General features: G+C 41.5%; 1 non-coding gene across 1 annotated transcript; it reads right to left on the bottom strand.

The window, feature by feature from the left end:
• Positions 1–1,399: 1,399 nt before the first annotated feature.
• LOC131222005 (small nucleolar RNA R71) lies at positions 1,400–1,506 on the bottom strand. Its single transcript, XR_009159715.1, has one exon. It is a non-coding gene; the product is annotated as a small nucleolar RNA R71 (small nucleolar RNA).
• Between the last annotated feature and the right edge of the window lie 11,736 nt (positions 1,507–13,242).

The following is a 13,242-nucleotide window of genomic DNA, read 5'->3' as shown; positions in this document are numbered from 1 at the left end:
GAGTTTATTACTACATCATAACCCTATACTTGGGGAGTGAACAAGTTTTTGGCGCCGTTGCCGGGGACTGACGGTTGTGATTCTCTGAAATTAATTAGGTTTAGAATTAGTTTAATATTATAATTTGACTAACTTTAGTTTTAGGTTTTTTATTGATTTCTAGAACTAACTTGTTTCCATGTTTTGTAGGATCCTGACATAAGTTCCTAAATTGGTAATTCCTTCCTAATTTCTCTACTTTTTCCACTTTTAAAATTAGGGTTTAAATTTTAGAAATCTTCTAATTCTAGTATTTTCTTATTTGTAGGAAGTAGTTTATTTGTAGAAATTTTCCTCTTTTATTTTTAGAAACTAGGTTAGTTATTTCCCTTTTTAGGAATTAACTTTCTATTTTTATTTTTAGTAACTTTCTAATTTTAACTCTTTTAGAATCTAATTTTGTTTCCTAATTTATTTTTAGAATTTTTGTTTAGAAACTAACCTTCCTATTTTGTAGGCCTTTAAGATAGAAATTTCTAATTCGGTAAGTTCCTTCCCTACTTTCTATTTTTCAGTTCTCTTTTAGTAATTTACTTTCTAGTTTAGGACTTTCCTAATTTATTTTAGAAATTTCCACTTTCTTTTAGGAATTCCTTCTTTTAGAAATCAGTTTATTGCTATTTTTCTTTTAAAAGGATTGTTCTTCTCTTTTTAGAATCTAACTTATTTTGTTTTATTTTGTAGGTTTTTAACTTAGGGACTCCAATTTGGTAATTTCTTTCCAACTCTCTCTTTCTTTCTAGATTTTCTTTCCCTTTCTTAGGATTAGGTTTTGAATTTAATTGAGGGCTATGAGTGTTTCATACCCAAGTGGGCCTGTGACAACACTCGACGTCTCTTGACTGAAGGAGGATTGGTTGAGGGGTTGACTATCCATCGCAGGACTAGACACCACTCGAAATCCCCTGAGTTAACTGAAGTTATGGCTAAAGACCAACCTCCTCTACTTCCACCTAGGGTGGAGGATACCCAAGATGAGAATGAGGTGCATCAGGCACCCCCGCCTCGTACTTTACGAGATTATCTACAACCGGCGGGAGTGAGTACGCCCTCATGCATGATTTTTCCTGAAAACACAGGACAAATGGACATCAAGCCAGGAGTTATCCAACTCCTTTCCAAATTCCATGAACTTGAATCAGAAAGTCCATATTTACATTTGAAAGAGTTCGATGAGATTATAGCTACATTATGTTTTCCTAATGTATCTGAGGATACAACCAGGCTGAAACTCTTTCCTTTTTCCTTAAAAGAGAAAACTAAGACGTGGTTACATTCACTGTGTCCTAGATCCATTAGCATATGGAATGACATGCAGAGGGAATTCATAAAAAAATTCTTCCCACATCATAAAACGATTACCCTCGAAAAAGCAATCATGAACTTTGCCCAAAAGGAAGATGAAACATTCTTCCAATGTTGGGAAAGGTTCAAAGATTTGGTCAGTTCATGCCCACAACACGGATTTCAAACGTGGCGCATTACAAATTTTTTCTATGATAGACTGACATCTTCCATGCGCCAAATGGTCGAGACAATGTGTAATGGAGAGTTCATTAATAAAGATGTTGACGAGGTATGGGATTACCTCGATAGTCTTGCTGAAAAAACACAATCATGGGACTATTACCCAAAGTCGAACACCACGTCTAAGCCGACTCAATTAAAGGAGAAAGGTGGATTATATCTCTTGAAAGAAGAGGATGATCTCAAGTGTAAAGTGACTACGCTCATAAGGAAAGTTGAGGCCATGGAAGGAAAGAATGATAAGGTTAATGAAATTGTTTGCGGCATCTGTGATTGCAACATTCATACAATTGAAAATTGTCCTACAATACTCGCCTTTCGAGGAGTATTGAATGAACAAGCTAATGCCGTAAACAACTATCAAAGACCTTTTACTGGACCTAACTCCAATACGTACAATCCTGGTTGGAAAAATCATCCAAACTTTAGTTGAAGGAATGGACAAATGGCTACCCCTCAAGGTTTTTTCAATCAAAATCCAAATCAAGTGAAACCTCAAGAGGAACCGGTTCAAAATTTCATACAAGAGCTAGCTTAGGCAATGCGAGAAATTATAGATTTTATGCAAAAGATAGATTCTCGTATGACGGTTATAGAAAAGGAGATGCTTCCTGCACAACCTCTCCCCAATCCTAAACCGCAGTACGAGATTAATGATCCCAGCTCTTCAAATCAGATGGGGCACGCTAAATCCATCACCACTCTTAGGAATGGAAAGATCATTGATAAAACTCTTCCGGTTAGGCCCGAAAAGCCTCAAGAACCAGAAGAGGACAACAATGATGGATCCAGTGATGCCCCACAAAAATTAGAACCGGAACTTCTAGAGAAGCCAGTTGCTCCATTCCCCCAACGGTTGGTTTCACCAAAACCTCTCTCTAACTCTCAGGATATCCTAGAGGTGTTGAAACAAGTGAAAGTCAATATTCCTCTACTTGATGTCGTGAAACGAATACCTTCATATGCCAAATTTCTGAAAGACTTATGCACGACCAAATAACGGCAGAATATTCAAAAGAAGATCTTCTTGACCTAGAAAGTGAGTGTCATCCTAAAGCAAGAAGTGCCACAGAAATTCAAGGATCCCGGTAGCCCAACCATATCATGTGTAATCGGGGACCATCGAATTGATCATGCACTTCTTGACTTAAGAGCGAGCGTCAATCTGATTCCCTACGCGGTATACAAACAGTTAGGTTTGGGGGAATTAAAACCAACCCTAACCACACTACAACTTGCTGATCGCTCTGTTTGTATACCCAGAGGGATAATTGAGGATGTATTGGTCCAAGTTGATAGATTTTACTACCCTGTAGATTTTATCATCCTGGACACCGAACCCATCAATAACATAAGCACTCAGATCCCCGTCATTTTTGGTCGCCCATTCCTTGCCACTTCAAATGCAATTATCAATTGCAGGAATGGTGTCCTGACTATGTCTTTTGGGAATATGACATTGGAGTCAAATATCTTTTTCAATAACGGCAGAAACTTAAAGGAGGATGACGATTTCCACGACATTAACATGATTGACTCTTTAGTGGAAGATACGACACCTCTAACCTTATCCTCCGACCATCTAGAGACGTGCCTAGCCCACTCCCATGATTTTGATGATGACATGATTAGGGAGACGTGCGCCTTACTTGATATTGCACCGGTACTGGAAGTTAACCAGTGGAGGCCACAATTTGAAGAATTGCTACAAACCGATGTAGTGCCTCTACCATCTAACCTCAAGCCGCCAAAGCTTGACCTAAAATGTTTGCCCTCTGATTTGAAATATGCCTATTTAGGTCAAGATAAGACATACCTGGTGGTGATCTCTGCCCACCTGGAGAAAGAACAGGAGAGTATGCTCATATCTACTCTCATTGAGCATAAAGGAGCCTTGGGATGGACGATAGTGGACCTCAAGGGAATCGATCCCTTGATTTGTACTCACCGCATATATCTTGAGGATAATGTAAAAACCACTCGAAAACCATAACGTAGATTAAATCCAAACATGAAGGAAGTGGTTAAGGCCGAGGTTCTTAAACTATTGGACGTGGGTATCATATACCCTATATCTGATAATCAATGGGTGAGTCCAACTCAAGTGGTCCCTAAGAAGTCCGGAATCACCATTGTAGCCAATGCTAATAATGAACTCGTGCCAACTAGAGTCACTACTGGTTGGAGAATGTGCATTGACTACAGGTGTTGAGGGTCAAATATTGCATATCAGACCCATTTATTGCATGGATTTACAAGCATGATACTGTTTAATAGCCTGATTTAATTGTATTTGTGATGCAGAGTGTATTTACAAGCATGAACTGAAAAATGGTGCTTAAACCATGGATTTAACGCTCTGATGATACCCAAGGCAAGGGACGGACTCCAGGGGACGAAGATCGATGGAATTATGCATCAAGGATCCGAGGAAATCAGGCCATTCACATTAAAGAGGCCCGAAATTGGTGAAGAATGCAAGATCACATAGTTCCCGCCATCTGATTGGCTCAAAACTTTATACATGGCCTGAGGGCCATAAATTAGGCGTACATATCAAATTTCAGCCATCGGATCACTATGGAAGTGCCCCAACTGACAGATCAGCCCATAAACCATTGATTCTGGGCCCACCTGATATCTGGAACTGTCTCAACTTTGGTCTCGGCGATTTAAATAAGATGAGGAAACAAATGGATGGTTTGGATTTTGATAGAACATCACAATGGGCCCCACATATACAACGTGTGTATATGAGGTACACACGTACCCGAGCCGCACCAAACAAGCTAAAGCGGGTCAGCAGCGCTGACCCGCATCTTCTTCCCAAAAACGGAACTTCCGTTTCACGCGGCGAGACGAACGGACGCGGTACGTTTTTGCGGACGCTAGTGGGCCCCACACATTGTCCCAGTAGGAAATCCAAACCGTCCATCTTGTAGAGGGCCATGAGTTCTTCAAACCCATGCTAAACTTTTGGACCCATGCAAGCACACGTGCACGATACAGAGGCCATAAGTGGACCCTGCAACGTTCAAATTGATGTTTGGGTGATTTCTTCTCCGATTCCGCGTCGACGTTCAAAACTACCCATTCTTGGCTGAAATCTCGTCCTCAATCCAATGGACGGGTGGATTTCTCCGAAAATACCTCTGGGGCCCACCGAACACGTCAGATCCTGTGTTGGCCCGGCGCCTTCGGGAAAACCGGAGTTTGCGGACGATAGTGGGCCACGGTCATCGATAATTTTAGTGATCCATACCGTCCATTGTGTCCACAGGAAGGCCAATACCCTAGCCAAGCTTTCAGAATTGTCAGGTAGGTCGATATCACGCCGCAAAGACACTCCAAACGCAAGTCGTTTTGCATTTTTACTGCGCAAACGAACTCAGTTGCTACGAAAGCTCTTCTATTCCGACTCCAACACAGTCTCTGATGCGAAAAACTTCCGCATGGAGGTCGGAAATTGGGTGCCGACGAGGGTGCTATAAAAAAAGAGAGAGAGAAAGTGTACAAAAGGAAGAGAAACGGGGAGAGGAAGGGCAGTCGTGGAGGCACCTTGGCTGCTGCTGAGCGCTGGAGCAGGAGGGCTTGGTTTTGGCTGCTGTCAAGGGGTGGTTTGGGTTGGACGTCTGGGTTGGCTTTGAAGGAACGGAAGAAAAAAAGAAGAAAAGAAGAAAAAGCTGAGGAATGGAAAGCGAGAACGTGAAGCCTTCACGGGAGAGAGAGTTTGTTTATTCTCTTTAGTTTTTTTTTTGTTTTCTTCTTCTTCTTTTCTTTTCTTTTTGAGATTTAGCCTAATCATAATTATGTTAGGCTAAACCTCTTAGCTAGGGCTAAGAGGTGACGCCTGTAGCGAGATGGGAGACACTATTTCTTGCTTTTCATTTAAATTTTTGAACTGAACTTGGTTTTGAGTTGATTATTAAAAGAATATTTTCTCAGTCTTTAATGGTCTGTTGTGACTGAAATTACAATGGGTTTGTAATGGCTTTAAATATCTCTTTTTCTCTTTTGATGTTTATGACGTCAGGAAGCCCTGTTGTTCACCATCGTCTCCTGGGCATGGTTGGATGATCGTACCCTTCCTAACTTTCATGTACTTTTGATTGGTTGGTAATTAGTTTAATCCTGTTATTTACTTTGTCTCCTGGGCATGGTTAGATGATGGAATCCATTCTAATTCATATACCTTTCATCTCTTGAAAACCAGATCAAGTAAGTTCAGTTTGATTTCCATGATTCCTGAAGCAGGCATAATTTCTCCCTGATCTCTACAAGTGGATCCTCTGAATCCCTAGTTTCTTCCTCTGAATTCCTTAAAGTTTTAGATAATTATTCCACAATTATTTCTTAAATTCTATTTGGTTTAGATTACATCTTAGTCTAGTTCTAGTTCTACTTGGTTTCAGATAACGTACAGGTATCAGTCCCTATGGATTCGACCTCGGTCTTAACGAGTTTATTACTACATCACAACCCTATACTTGGGGAGTGAACAAGTTTTTGGCACCGTCAAAATCACTTCGAATTCATCAGAAAGCCTGAAAAATTAAAAATTTTCACAACTTTTGCTCAAGACCAAGAAATACTGATTAGGAAACCTAGTCTCCCACCCCCAACCAAAAATCTACATTGTCCTCAATGTAAAAGAAATAAACATGCAATGCACATGGGACAAAATAAGTAAATGAGAAGTGATAGGAAGATAATACCTGAAAAAATCAAGAGGCTTTCCATAGCTATTTACGTAAAAGGGGGTCAGTACAAGAGAGAAACCAACAACAGTAAAGACAAAATCCTACCTATACCACTTTTGCAGGTGCTCTCGATTGCATTTAGCATATGCAACAAGCCTTTAAACCCCTAGGTTGCCTCTAGTGGACGAGTTGTAGTCTCGTGAGGGTTTGCAGTAATGTTACCCACAAACATTGAACTAACTAATGATAAAAATGAAATGAAATGAAGAGCTGGGTTGCCTCCCAGGAGCGCTAAGTTTACCGTCTTCAGCCAGACAAATAAAGCAACTATCCTAATCCTAAGAAAGCAAGGAAAAACTACTGAGTCAAGCCGCAAGGTTCCTCTTTCGGCCAGTATCTTGATAAGTTTCTCAGTAAGTTCCTCAATAGGATCATCCGAAAGCCCTTTTTGCAATAGGCTTGGACGCCTTGGAGCATGACCTTCCATAGAAACTTATGTACCTCGTTAAAGTTTTGCTGTTGATTCGCTTGAGGTATCCAAAATATATATGATTCACCTGTGTCAGAAAAAGTTGCAAAGTTAGTATCCCATGGTGAATCAGAGACTACAGGTAGATCAAATTGAGAAAAATTTTCAGGAAGTGGTGTAGTCTCAACACATTCCAAAGTAGCAAACTTCAGTTCAATTTTCAGCTCCTCCTCCCCTAATGGTAAACATTCAGGGTCTGTGGAAGAAGGGGCTTCAAAGTAAGGGTTCTCTCGGTCAGTGATGACTACCAAGATGTTGTCTTGCAAGGCATTCACTATGTCTCTTATCATGGGATCATTTGAATCTGCAAAGTGTGCCAAACAATCATCAAAAGAGTTGGGACATTCAGCTGAGGGTGATTCATTTTTCACATTAAAGCTTGTGATGATCTGCCCAATGAATCCATTGTCTTTAAAGGTAAACGGAGGTGTGCTCTCTTGCTCCAGCCCTGCACAGATAGATTGAAAATCAATAGGGGAAGCATCGATGTGATCACTTTGTTCATTGAAACTACTCAATCGAGGTATTGAATTGTCAAACGTGTACAGCTCAAATGGTGGCCTCAACTTAGTGGTTTCAATTTCCAAGGTCGTAGCAAGCAACTCGTCCTTCTCCCGAATCACATCATCATTTAATTCAGAGGAGTGGTCCAAACATGTTTCACAAGAGTTAGAAGGGTCTATTGTAAGGGGCTCATCCTCCACCTTAAAATCAGACATGTCAGGTGAGGGGAGTGGCTCATTATGACCGACCACTTCATGTACGTCTTGATCATTGACCTGGACCAAACTTGAGATTGATTTTAGGGGACTTTGGGCTGTATATTCATGATCATCATCCCAATAAGCATCATTGTCTAATTTCGTGCAGTACACACTTGGGATAGGGTTGCTCTCCTCACATTCTACACCTAAGTTCGGTTGAGGTTTGAAAAAACTAACCTCTACGTCATCATTGAGATCCTGTGTGTCATGTGATGAAAGTGTGTCATCATCACTGTATTTGAAAGATACCCAAGCATCTTGACCATTCCTTTGAACAGTCATCGAGATCAACTCATCGGGAAATTGAACCATATGCTCATTGATAGAATCCAACTCCTCATTTGTAATTCCAGAGTTCTTCCAAAGCGAGTTAGGATAACTTTTCTCACATTGTATTTCTGGAATGAATTGTGGTTAAGATAACCGAGCCTTCTCTATCTTATCAAGGCGCGAATTAAGCGCTTCCAACGATTTTCTCATTTCCGTGAGATAGGCAAGGCTACGCTGAGCTAAATCCTCTTGAATTGTTTCTGGTTGGATATCAATGGTAGGGTATCCAAGAGGATAATCATTATAACATATAGTTGGTTCATCTTCCAAATCAACGGTGCCAAAAACTTGTTCACTCCCCAAGTATAGGGTTGTGATGTAGTAATAAACTCGGTAAGACCGAGGTCGAATCCACAGGGACTGATACCTGTACGTTATCTGAAACCAAGTAGAACTAGAACTAGACTAAGATGTAATCTAAACCAAATAGAATTTAAGAAATAATTATGGAATAATTATCTAAAACTTTAAGGAATTCAGAGGAAGAAACTAGGGATTCAGAGGATCCACTTGTAGAGATCAGGGAGAACTTTTGCCTGCATCAGGAATCATGGAATTCAAACTGAACTTACTTGATCTGATTTTCAAGAGATGAAAGGTATATGAATTAGAATGGATTCCATCATCTAACCATGCCCAGGAGACAAAGCAAATAACAGGATTAAACTAATTACCAACCAATCAAAAGTACATGAAAGTTAGGAAGGGTACGATCATCTAACCATGCCCAGGAGACGATGGTGAACAACAGGGCTTCCTGACGTCATAAACATCAAAAGAGAAAAAGAGATATTTAAAGCCATTGCAAACCCATTGTAATTTCAGTCACAACAGACCATTAAAGACTGAGAAAATATTCTTTTAATAATCAACTCAAAACCAAGTTCAGTTCAAAAATTTAAATGAAAAGCAGGAAATAGTGTCTCCCATCTCGCTACAGGCTTCACCTCTTAGCCCTAGCTAAGAGGTTTAGCCTAACATAATTATGATTAGGCTAAATCTCAAAAAGAAAAGAAAAGAAGAAGAAGAAAACAAAAAAAAAAACTAAAGAGAACAAACAAACTCTCTCTCCCGTGAAGGCTTCACGTTCTCGCTTTCCATTCCTCAGCTTTTTCTTCTTTTCTTCTTTTTTTCTTCCGTTCCTTCAAAGCCAACCCAGACGTCCAACCCAAACCACCCCTTGATAGCAGCCAAAACCAAGCCCTCCTGCTCCAGCGCTCAGCAGCAGCCAAGGTGGCTCCACGGCTGCCCTTCCTCTCCCCGTTTCTCCTCCCTTTGTACACTTTCTCTCTCTCTTTTTTTATAGCACCCTCGTCGGCACCCAATTTCCGACCTCCATGTGGAAGTTTTTCGCATCAGAGACTGTGTTGGAGTCGGAATAGAAGAGCTTTCGCAGCAACTGAGTTCGTTTGCGCAGTAAAAATGCAAAACGACTTGCGTTTGGAGTGTCTTTGTGGCGTGATATCGACCTACCTGACAATTCTGAAAGCTTGGCTAGGGTATTGGCCTTCCTGTGGACACAATGGACGGTATGGATCACTAAAATTATTGATGACCGTGGCCCACTATCGTCCGCAAATCCCGGTTTTCCCAAACGCGCGTAAGCCGTACGCAAAGGCGCTGACATGTTCGGTGGGCCCCACAGAGGTATTTTCAGAGAAATCCACCCCGTCCATTGGATTCAGGACGAAATTTCGGTCAAGAATGGGTAGTTTTGAACGTCCATTGACGCGGAATCAGAGAAGAAATCACCCAAACATCAATTTGAACGTTGCAGGGCAGTCCACTTATGGCCTCTGTATCGTGCACGTGTGCTTGCATGGGTCTAAAAGTTTAGCATGGGTTTGAAGAACTCATGGCCCTCTACAAGATGGACGGTTTGGATTTCCTACTGGGATAATGTGTGGGGCCCACTAGCGTCCGCAAAAACGGACCGCGTCCGTTCGTCTCGCCGCGTGAAACGGAAGTTCCGTTTTTAGGAAGAAGATGCGGGTCAGCGCTGCTGACCCGCTTTAGCTTGTTTGGTGCGGCTCGGGTACGTGTGTACCTCATATACACACGTTGTATATGTGGGGCCCATTGTGATGTTCTATCAAAATCCAAACCATCCATTTGTTTCCTCATCTTATTTAAACCGCCGAGACCAAAGTTGAGACAGTTCCAGATATCAGGTGGGCCCAGAATCAATGGTTTATGGGCTGATCTGTCAGTTGGGGCACTTCCATAGTGATCCGATGGCTGAAATTTGATATGTACGCCTAATTTATGGCCCTCAGGCCATGTATAAAGTTTTGAGCCAATCAGATGGCGGGAACTATGTGATCTTGCATTCTTCACCAATTTCGGGCCTCTTTAATGTGAATGGCCTGATTTCCTCGGATCCTTGATGCATAATTCCATCGATCTTCGTCCCCTGGAGTCCGTCCCTTACCTTGGGTATCATCAGAGCGTTAAATCCATGGTTTAAGCACCATTTTTCAGTTCATGCTTGTAAATACACTCTGCATCACAAATACAATTAAATCAGGCTATTAAACGGTATCATGCTTGTAAATCCATGCAATAAATGGGTCTGATATGCAATATTTGACCCTCAACAACAGGAAGTTGAATATCGTCACGAGGAAAGATCACTTTCCTTTACCATTCATTGATCAGATCCTGGAAAGGTTAGCTGGTCATTCCTATTATAGTTTCCTTGACGGATATTCGGGCTACAACCAGATAGAGATAGCCCCTGAAGACCAGGAAAAGACTACATTTACATGTCCCTACGGCACCTTTGCCTACCGAAGGGTGCCATTCGGACTATGTAATGCCCCTGCCACCTTTCAGCGATGTATGCTTAGTATCTTTTCTGATATGGTAGGGCAATATCTAGAGGTCTTCATAGACGATTTCTCTGTTTACGATCCATCTTTCAGCAAGTGCTTGGAAAGTCTTGAATGTGTGCTGAAAAGATGTGAAGAAAAAAACTTGGTACTTAATTGGGAGAAGTGTCATTTCATGGTTCAGAAGGGAATTGTCCTTGGGCATATCATCTCGTCCAAGGGAATCGAGGTAGATAAGGCAAAAATCGATCTTATCTCTAACCTACCTCCACCCAAGAACATCAGAGACGTGCGATCCTTCTTAGGACACGCGGGATTTTACAGGCGATTCATAAAGGACTTTAGTCTCCTCTCTCGTCCTTTATGTAATCTTCTTCAAAAGGATGCTCCATACAAGTGGACTGAGCAATGCCAGGAAGCTTTCACCAAGCTTAAGGGCACGTTAACCACTGCACCTATCATACAACCGAGCCTTCCTTTTGAGCTTATGTGCGACGCTTCTGATTATGCTCTTGGAGCGGTTCTAGGCCACAGAAAAGATAAGAGACCCTACGTCATCCATTACGCGAGTAGGACTTTAAATCCGACCCAAGTGAACTACTCAACTACGGAAAAGGAGCTCTTAGCCGTAGTATTCGCCTTGGACAAATTTAGGTCCTGCCTGATCGGATCTAAGATCATTATGTATACAGATCATGCGGCACTGAAGTATCTTCTTTCTAAGAATGATTCTAAGCCCCGCCTGATACGATGGATCCTTCTACTCCAAGAATTTGATTTGAAAATTAAAGATAAAAAGGGAGTAGAAAACGTTGTGGCCGATCACCTTTCTCGCCTTAATACCTCTGATCCCCTTAAGATGACCCATATCAACGACATGTTCCCTGATGAACAACTGTTTAGAGTCTCCCATTTTCCTTGGTTCGCTGATATTGCTAATTATCTTGCCACAGGTTCCATACCGACACAGTGGACTGCGCAAGATAAGAAGAAATTCTTCACCGAGGTGCACAACTTTTTCTGGAATGATCCGTATTTATTTAAATATTGCCTAGACCAAATCCTAAGGAGATGTGTACCAGACGATGAGCATCAGAGCGTCATCTCCTTCTGTCACTCACAGGCCTGTGGTGGTCACTTTTCTGCTAAAAAGACCACGGCCAAGATTCTGCAATGTGGCTTTTACTGGCCCACTATGTTTAGGGACACTCATGAGTTTTGCAAAGCTTGTGAGCGTTGTCAGAAATTGGGAGCATTGTCCCGTCGAAATATGATGCCTTTGAATCCCATCCTTATCATTGAAGCATTTGATTGCTGGGGCATCGATTTCATGGGACCATTCCCCCAATCATTTGGAAATCTGTATATTTTGCTCGCCGTAGATTATGTCACTAAATGGGTCGAAGCGATTCCGTGTCGAACTAATGACCATCGCACGGTCATTAAATTCCTAAAAGAAAACATCCTTTCTCGATTCGGAACGCCTCAAGCCATCATTAGTGATGGGGGCTCACACTTTTGTAATAAACCATTTGAGAGCTTAATAAAGAAATATGGTATCTCTCATAAGGTGAGCACCCCGTACCACTCACAGATAAGTGGGCAAGCTGAGATTTCTAATAGGGAAATTAAACACATTTTAGAGAAAATGGTTAACCCTGATCGTAAGGATTGGTCAATCCAATTGACCGATGCCTTATGGGCATACCGTACTGCCTTTAAAACCCCTATTGGAATGTCTCCCTTTAGACTTGTCTATGGGAAAGCTTGTCACTTGCCTGTGGAGCTGGAACATAAAGCGTACTGGGCGATCAAAAATTTTAATTTCAATCTGGACAACGCTGGCTCGCTACGCAAACTTCGATTGAATGAACTGGAGGAAATCCGGAATGATGCGTATGATAATTCGAGAATTTACAAGGACAAGATGAAAGCATTTCATGACCAACACATTTTGCGAAAATCATTCATGCTTGGTCAGAAGGTCCTTTTGTACAATTCTCGATTACATCTCTTTCCGGGTAAGCTTCGATCCCGTTGAACTGGCCCTTACATTGTTGTTACTGTTTTTCCTCATGGGGCCGTTGAAATTAGAGATCCCGACAATGGCAAGGAGTTTAAAGTCAATGGACATCGATTGAAACCATTTGTCGAGAAATTTGATTCAGAGGACATGTCCATACCTCTGACTGATCCTGTTTACCAGGATTGATCTCCTAGTCTGATGGAGGTATAGGTGGGTTTATCGCTTTCATAAGACTAGGGTAGTTGCTTTATTTGTCTGGCTAAAGACGGTAAATTTAGCGCTCCTGAGAGGCAACACAGCTCTTCATTTCATTTCATTTTTATCATTAGTTAGTTCAATGTTTGTGGGTAACATTACTACAAACCCTCACGAGGCTACAACTCGTCCACTAGGGGTAACCTAGGGGTTTAAAGGCTTGTTGCATACGCTAAATGCAATCGAGAGTACCTGCGAAAGTGGTATAGGTAGGATTTTATTTTGTTATTTTTGTGTTGCT

Source organism: Magnolia sinica, chromosome 12 (assembly GCF_029962835.1).
Source record: "Magnolia sinica isolate HGM2019 chromosome 12, MsV1, whole genome shotgun sequence".
Lineage (NCBI taxonomy): Eukaryota > Viridiplantae > Streptophyta > Magnoliopsida > Magnoliales > Magnoliaceae > Magnolia > Magnolia sinica.
Note: the sequence above shows the minus strand (reverse complement) of the source record. Positions and strands in the feature narration are given on the sequence as shown.